Here is an 8871-nt window from a genome sequence, read left to right as displayed (position 1 = left end):
TGTCATTTCAAGATAGTGTTAGTGTTAGTGTTAGCGTTATTTAATGCAAGTGTTAGTGTCATGGAGCACGATGCTCCATGCTCCATGGAGCACACAAGAATTTGCGAAGTTATTAATGATTACTTGAGTTTATACAAAGTTTCTAATTATATATTCACAAAAATATAAATATACAATAAATATTATAAATATAAAAATACGCGAGTTTCTAATTATTCACATTCTCTAATTAATTAGTGAGTGTTTTTTTTAAATATCAATTAATTAATCAAACTAATAAGGCCATGGTTCAGTTACTCAAGCTCATCAAAAATGTATATATTTGTAATCATTTAAACATAATTTAAAAGTAATTTTACTATTCATTCTTGTCACTGTGAAATGATGAATCAGTTCTTAATGCACGAACAAGAATAGCAACTATGTAAAGAACTTAAAACAATAACATACCAAAGTTTTATGTGATTTAATCTGAATATCTAAATCTACGGGAGAGTCAACGCTATAACGTTTATTGAATCAAGAACGACTGCAACAGTAGCTTTTAAATCGCATCAAGAACTCTCTCAAATCTCTCATGTATGCAACTCTCTTGTGTTTTTGTCACAGCCCACCCTAACTAGGGATAGTTAGGCCGAGTGATCCACGACTAGGGATGGGGTTAAAGAAGAAGGGGAAGAAAAGGGGCGTCATTTATAGCCGTAAAACTTACTCATCTTAATAAAACTCGTCATTTTTATTCATTAATACTCAATTGAAAACAGTCTATGAAAGACTGCATAAAAGTTAATTAATATCATTAATCAAGTTATACATCATATGCAACCATTCTCTTAAGACTCAAAGTATGACATAACATACTATAACATCAACAACATCTTGCAGCGGAAAGTAGCTAGACATATGTATGAAGACATATTCTAGACAGGTTAACTATTTATTAACAACCCTGGAGACTCCGCTCATTGCAGCACCATCATCACATCAGCTCAACCTGCACATTTAGAAAACATATGCAGGGCTGAGTACAAAAGCACTCAGTGGGCACGTATGCCTAGGTATAAAAATACATGCTTCAAAACTATAAATTGTCATGCCATCATAATCAGTACAGCAAGGGAGTTTTTCGCTAAAAAGGCCCAAGCTTACTAAGTTCATTTGTGATTCTTAAAGTTCGTCTGATCAGACTAAGTTCTTTTGTAATCTATCATATCTGAAACTGTGTGCCGGAGAGGTGGCCACCTCTCACGGTCACTTGACCGGCCAACCCGCTAGATGACTCACGGTCACTGGTGTACACTAGCCCTGGCAGGATAGCTATCAACTACTCAGGACCCGAATTCGATTGCATCATTGGCAAAGCCAAAGCAGATAGATATCATACTAAAATTTAAACATTTTATGGCAAGACAATACTTGAAATAACTTTAACTCAAAGATTTTGTCATGAAATAACTTGCTCAAAGGTAGCATTAAACTCGTTTGATAGATATATAAAACTGAAATTAACAGTTAAATCATCTCATGCATTCATTCGTATAAGAGGCCTACGACAAGCAGGGGATCTCTATATACGTATAGTAAAAGTAATGCCCACCTCGTTGTGTCTCTGTATCAATGAGTAACGTCACTCTCTCCCTCAAGTCGTTACTTCCCAAAAGGACCTTCATCGTTATGAAGAATTGGTGAGAAGTTATAAAAGAAACCTCGATTAATAATCTAATCTCTTTTATGAAACATTAGTATCTCTAATGTTCATCTCTCTTGATTGTTAATCAATATAACAATTATTATCTCTCGTCATTACTCATTAATTATAACATCCTTATGTTATAATTAGCAGCGCTTCAATTAAAAGAAATATTTAACACATCGAAAAGTCCACTTTCTTAGCAGATATATTCGCTCTCATCTCGTCTAATTAACCAATTAGAAAGTTAAACTTTCCATTAGGCATGTATTTGAGTCACGGGTCAACAAGAATTTACTATGCTCAAATTCTAATTTCACTAAAAATTTCGGCATAACCTATTCATATATAATGTCAGCCACGAGATTTCAACGCGTGAATCTCACTACGTGAACTCGTCTCTCGACTCAAAACTTAACATCTTGACATCTTTTCAACGCAAACCAAACAATTCAAAATCATCAAAACTCTTTATCAGTAAACTATCATTTATACTCGACACCAATTGTTCGAGTGTCAGATACCAACATTTATGTGCGTTAATCATAACTCTCACAACTCACACCATTTAGTCATATCGTATCATCCATCAAAACAAATATAATCAAGTTGTTTTCTAGAAAGTTTTGCTGTTTTTGTGTCATCTTTAAAAATTCATAACAACCAACTCAATAATCATAAACTCTCATATCAATTGATCTCAAAAACTTCATGAAGTGTAGTTCACTCTAAAAATGGTAGTTAACCAAAAAGGTTAAAGGTTTTTTGGAGATATTGCTCTTTTAGTGCAGGCTGTCAAAGATTGACAGTTTCTGCCAATTTTGTTTAGGCCATTAGAAACCAAGGCAAACCTTAATAAAATTCCATCAAATTTAATCATCCAAAACTAAAGGTATCCTTGAAGATTTGGTTAAAATTTCACAAGAAAAAACGTTCATATGATCTGCCAAATAAACAATGAAACTCATACACTTTTACTGTTGGACAAATATGACAGCAGAACAGGGCATTTTTGAAATAATAAACTGCTCTGTTTCAGAGGTCATAAAAATCGAAATCTTATGTTTTTAGAAAAGTATTGAAGTCTAGTTTTGTTTAAAAAAAAACGGTGATGCAAAATCCTTCATGGATTAATAGATATAAACGTTTTTGTGAAGTCTACCAATAGTTGACAGATTCTGTCAAGGATTTTTCAAAATATCTTTAAAATAGCAAACATCATCCAAAAGACATGAAATTTTGCAGCAACGAAATACACATATCATAGATAAACATACGAAAATTTCAGAGCCATCAAGCAATGAAAACTCATCGAAACATAAGCTTGAAACTGCTGTAAAATTTTGACAGAATTCCAGTTTTAATTTCGTTCAACAATTATCATCCATAAATTGTAAATCAATTAGCATGCTCATGTGATCTCGTAGAACACATATACGCAATAATATTCATTATGCAACGTCTCAAACTTCACGAATTTAAATAATCATACTCTAAAAATTTATACAATTTTCGTGCTTGGAAAAATACGAATTTAATATATATCGATTCTAGCATACCCCTAAGCACAAATATCAAGTCAAAACGATCAAACAAAAATCGAAAGACAAGCTAATATGTGAAAAACGGGGCTGCCCTCATGGGTTTCATAGCTACGGTTCGTTCCGTTCTTACTCCCTTCATTAAACATGCTCAACATCTACCCAAGAACAACATACTAAAATTTCACGACGATCCGACGTCGTTTCAAAATAAAGTCGAGAATCGACGTTTTTCGACGTCGACGAAAATCGAAAAGAAAACCATCAAAACGTAGGTAGAGATCTTACCTACTTAGATACGTGATCGAAAAGATGATCGGTGCTCGTCTCGGTGCTCAAATCGGAGCTTGAAACCTCCGTCCAAGCTAAAAATGGTGTTTGGCGTGATAAGTAGGTGTTTTGGGTGTTGTGTGTGTGAGAGAGCAAAGATGATTGGAGTGTGTTGGCTGAATTCAGCCGTGAGTGAGGTAAATAAAGGGGTGTTGGGTGGTTTGGGGGGTGGTTTTGGTGGGGTAGCCTTAGATATTTAAGATATTAACCCGTTAGTCGTTAAATATCCCGTTTCGTCTCGTTTTAACGACTAATTACCCACATTCTTCGTTACTCACCCTCTTAACTCCTACTCACTTTCATTACACTCGTAATTCTATATAAATATAGAAAACGCAAGCTCGTTCTCGAAATTCTGATAAACGAGCTCGGTTCGTTTATCGAGAAATCCCGATTTACTATTCATTCGTCGTCCAAAAATAAAAACTTTCATTATTGGACTCGTATCGAAAAATTAAGAATATTTCTCGACGACGTGCACGTAAGATTTTGAAAGTCGACAAAAAGACGAAATAGCAGTATTTTACTATTCATCGTCAAAAAGTCAAAAATTTCAAAAACGTCTTAACGGACTCAGATCTCACTTCCGAGTTCACCGTTCTCATTCAAATAATTATCTCGAATTATTCAAATACTCAAACTCAATTACGGATACAAAATCACACATCATCCTCACATTCAAAAGAACATCTCAACATCTTTAAAATATAACAACAAAACTTCATATAACTCATCATCTCTATACAAAGTAATCAAACAAGGGATCTTATACCCTACTTACTCAAACTTAAGCAATTAAACACGTCATCAAAAGCCCGGGTATTACATACCTTCCCCCTTAAAATAAATTTCGTCCCGAAATTTGTACCTCTTGTAAATGTTTCGGGTACTTCTCTCACATCTTATCCTCAAGCTCTCTTTCCACTTCTTTCTTAACTATCATATCTCCATTGGACCTTATCCAATGCAATCGACTTATTACTCAATTGCCGAATTTTATGATCTAACATCATCTGAGGTCTCTCTTCATAACTCAAGTCTGGTTCTAAGATCATTTCTTCTTAGTAAACCACATGGTTTGGGTCGAAAATATATATCCTCTCAATTGTGACACGTGAAACACGTTATGCACATTTCCAAAGCTAGGTGACAAAGCCAACCTATACGCTATTGGACCTATCTTTTGCAATATCTCGTAAGGACTTATAACTCTGGGTCTAAGCTGTCCTTTAACTCCAAATCTATTCATCCCCTTTGAGGGTGAAACCTTCAAGAAAACTTTGTCTCTTATCTCGAAACTTTGTCTCACATCTTATAGGTAAACTCAATTAGTGGCAACACATTCTCCCGATTTACTCCTCTATCAAGGATAGTAGTTCCTATAATATCTTCTATCGCCTGCTATGCTAAAATTCATCCTTGTACCCAACTCTTTCTGTAACTCATCCAAAAACGTGATGTAAATTTTTTTTTTCTGAGGTGATCTACACCGGTACTCAATGCAATCTTATAATCTCACGAACGTACAATTGTGATAACTTATCTGGTCCATACGCGATTAGGATCGGTATGAAATGTGCAGATTTTGTTAGTCGATCTACAATCACCCAAATTGCTGTATTTCCTCTTTGACTTTTGGGTAAAGCTGTCACAAAATCCATCGCTATGTGATCCCATTTCCACTCGGGAATCTCCAACGGTTTTAACTTCCCATATGGTCGTTGGTGTAATGCTTTCACTTGCTGACAAGCTAAGCATCGCTCTACAAACGAAGCTATGTCTCATTTCATTCCGTCCCACAAAAATCTATTTTTTTTTACAACCTGATACATCTTTGTGCCTCCTGGGTGGGCGGTGTAAGGCGTGTTATGAGTCTCACTCATGATCGTATTTTTTTTTTTTTTTTTTTTTTTTTTTGTAACTCTTGAGATCTCCTGCTCTTATCCTTTCTCGTAACTTGTTCATTGTCTCATCTTTCCTTGTGCTTCAATCACCATTTTCCTCAAACTAGGCATCGTCGCAACAATACTTGCTATCGTCCCTGGTGGTTTTATCATCTCTATCCTCATCTTGTCAAAGGTCCTTTATAAGCTCATCCTCTCTCGTGAGAATACATCCTAACTTTGACGAGACCTTTCGGCTCAATGCATCGGCTACTACATTGGCCTTGCCAGGGTGATAGTTAATGTCGCAGTTAACATCCTTTACTAATTTGAGCCATCTCATTTGCCTCATGTTAATATCCTTATGCTTGAAAAAGTATTTCAAAGTTTTGTGGTCCGTGAAGATCTCACATCTAACTCCGTAGAGATGATGTCTCCAAATTTTCAGGGCATGCACAACGGCTGCAAGCTCTAAATCATGCGTTGGATAATTTATCTCGTGGGATCTAAGTTGTCGTGATGCATAGACTATAACTCTTCCTTCTTGCATCAAAACACATCCTAGCCCATTCTTTGACGCATCTGTGTAGATGGTATACTCTTTATCCATTTCCGGGACTAGCAGCACTGGTGCTGTAGTCAATTTCCTTTAAGCTCTTAAAAACTCTCTTTACACTCCTCTTTCCAATTGTACTTAACTTCTTTTCTGGGTCTTGTTATCATGGAAAATCCTTTAATAAACCTCTGATAGTATCCTGCTAAACCTAAAAAGTTGCGAATCTCGTTAGGCGTAGTTGGTGATCTCCACTCATGTACAGCTTGTACCTTGACGGGGTCAACTTTAATTCCTTCGGATGATACAATATGTCCTAGAAAAGTTACTTCGTTCAACCAAAACTCGCACTTGGTGAATTTGGCAAAAAGCTTCTCAACTCTTAGTGTTTCCAACATCGTTCTCAAATGTTTTGGCGCTCCTGCTCATTCTTCGAATATATGAGAATATCATCTATGAAAACTAGGACAAATTTATCCAGTTATTGATGAAAACTCGATTCATGTGATCCATGAAAACTACTGGTGCCTTCGTCAAACCGAATGGCATAACTATGAACTCATAGTGCTCATACCTTATTTGAAAAGCTGTCTTAGGTATATCATTCTGTCAAAATTTGAACTGGTGGTAATATGATCTCAAGTCAACTTTAAAGAAAAATGCGCTCCTCGTAATTGATCAAACAAGTCATCTATCCTCGGCAAAGGATATTTGTTCTTGAGTGTCAATTTATTCAGCTCTCGATAATCTATGCACATTCTCAACGTGCCATCCTTCTTTTTGACAAAAAGGACTGGTGCTCCCCACAAGGATAAACTATGTCTAATAAAACCTAACTCGAGCAATTCTTGTAGCTGAATCTTCAGCTCTTGTAGCTCCTTAGGCGCCATTCTATAGGGTGCCTTCGACACTGGTGCTGATCCAGGTTCTAGGTCGATAGTGAACTCCAACTATCTTGTTGGTGGCAATCCTGGTAAGACCTCGGGAAATACATCTCTATGTTCCCTTACCACTGCTACATCCTCAAAGTTTTTTTTTTTTTTACTTGATTCTCCTTCATCATTCAAGTAAACTAGGTAAGCTTGTGCTCCTTTCTTCTTTACCAATTTCGACGCCTGAAGTGCCGAAACGATTGGAACTCTCTTCTTTCTATCAATGCCGTGAAAACATGTCTGTTCCTTCCCAGGTGGTTGGAAAGTTATCTGTCTCTTCTTACAATCAATCGGGGCAAAGTTCTCTTCTAACCAGTCCATCCTTAGAATAATGTCTACGTTCCACATAGGCATTAAGTGCAAGGTTCTTGTTTTCATCTTTAGTGATCATAACTCAAGCTCTAAGTTAGAAATCATGTGAGAAACTGTAGTAGCTCTTCCTACAGGAGTGATTACTCTCAACTCGGGACTAGCTTGTTTTGGTTCGAGTTTGAAGGTAACATGCTTCAACCAATTAAAGAATGCGAAGCTCCTGTATTAAACAGGATTCTAACTGGTGCATCCAATAACTTGCCCATACTACCTTAAAGTCCTGCCTTAAACCAGCACTTAAAACTCAGACATCTCTTCATCATTATCCATCTTCTGATGAGCGAACGTGATAGCTCACAGAATTCTCAATTATACTCTACAATCGATTTCTTTCCTTGCATCAAACTTCGATAATCAGCCTCTCGCTGCTTACTGTACTCCTCGGTACATACTTCTCAAGAGTAGTCTTCAATTGTTCTCAGGTGTAGTTTACCAGTTGCTCGGGTGTTAAAGTCCTCTGACGTGCCTCTCACTGGTCTTATACATCAAAAGAATCTACTAGGATAACTCAAAAGTTGTAAGGGTTCAACCCTAGAATGACATCAAAACAAATTGTTCAAGAGACTCAAATGAATGACCAGAGGGTGGAATGAAGTAACTACCAGGTCGAACAAAAATGACCTAGAGTAAGAACCCATCTGGCTTTTCAACCGAAAGTTGAAACACATGGGTTTATAAACCCAAAACACGTCTACTGAGATTTGGATCATGCGGACTGGCCAGGTCCAACATAATCACTCCCCAGTTACACGGGATATACTATCCCGAACTTGGAAATTCTGTGTCTTCTAAACCCTCAACATACTATACATAACAAAACTTAAGTTCACACCAGCAAGCTAAAAGCTTAAACTCAGGGTCCTATGTTCTAGACTCTTGTTTCGAAAGTTCAATATTTTTCGACTCTCCTCTCATGTTGCGGTGGTGGTGGCGGAGTATTATCCTGCCTATCCTTCACATCACACTCTTGATGACATCTTTGAGGCATTTTTGAAATCACAAAAGGAAAACTCAACTCGACCAACGCTCTAAGCATCCTCGAAATTCAAGTTCAATTTACTAACTCAACTTTAAGGAAACCCTCACGGTCACCTTAACATTCATCTGTAAGGCAATAAGCACTCACGAAATGCTAACAAAAAGACCACTCTGGTCAACCTAATATATCCATCAGTAGAATGCCTCTTTTTAGAGGACTTACATAAAGGGGTTATTTAAACCCTACAAAAATCATAGTATCTATCGTAATGTCCCTTCTAAACAGACACCATTAATAGTACTATGTCTCGGTTTGGACCTCCTACGGTAATTGCTACCAGTTAACTCATCTAGTTGCTACTTTAGCACACTAGGAACATCCATCTATTTAACATCAGTAGGGTACTATATTCGCATGCTTATCTATCATCATGTCAAAATCTCAAGTACCAGTATCTCCTAAGTAAGTTATATACATCGCAATGTAATTGCAACTAATCAAAAACGAGGGTGTACCGCGCATACTCTCAAGATCATCCTTAGCTCTAGCCTACATCGACTTCTCTTCTCATCCTCATCAACTCTAGCCCTC

The 8871-nt window shown here is 36.8% G+C and overlaps 1 long non-coding RNA gene across 1 annotated transcript; it reads right to left on the bottom strand.

The window, feature by feature from the left end:
- Positions 1–717: 717 nt before the first annotated feature.
- LOC131014202 (uncharacterized) lies at positions 718–3705 on the bottom strand. Its single transcript, XR_009098104.1, has 3 exons — positions 3520–3705; positions 1598–1664; positions 718–994 (listed from the first exon to the last, which is right to left on the bottom strand). It is a non-coding gene; the product is annotated as an uncharacterized LOC131014202 (long non-coding RNA).
- Between the last annotated feature and the right edge of the window lie 5166 nt (positions 3706–8871).

This window comes from Salvia miltiorrhiza, chromosome 3 (assembly GCF_028751815.1).
Source record: "Salvia miltiorrhiza cultivar Shanhuang (shh) chromosome 3, IMPLAD_Smil_shh, whole genome shotgun sequence".
In the NCBI taxonomy this organism is placed as follows: Eukaryota; Viridiplantae; Streptophyta; class Magnoliopsida; order Lamiales; family Lamiaceae; genus Salvia; species Salvia miltiorrhiza.
This window is presented reverse-complemented; position numbering and strand designations above follow the sequence as displayed.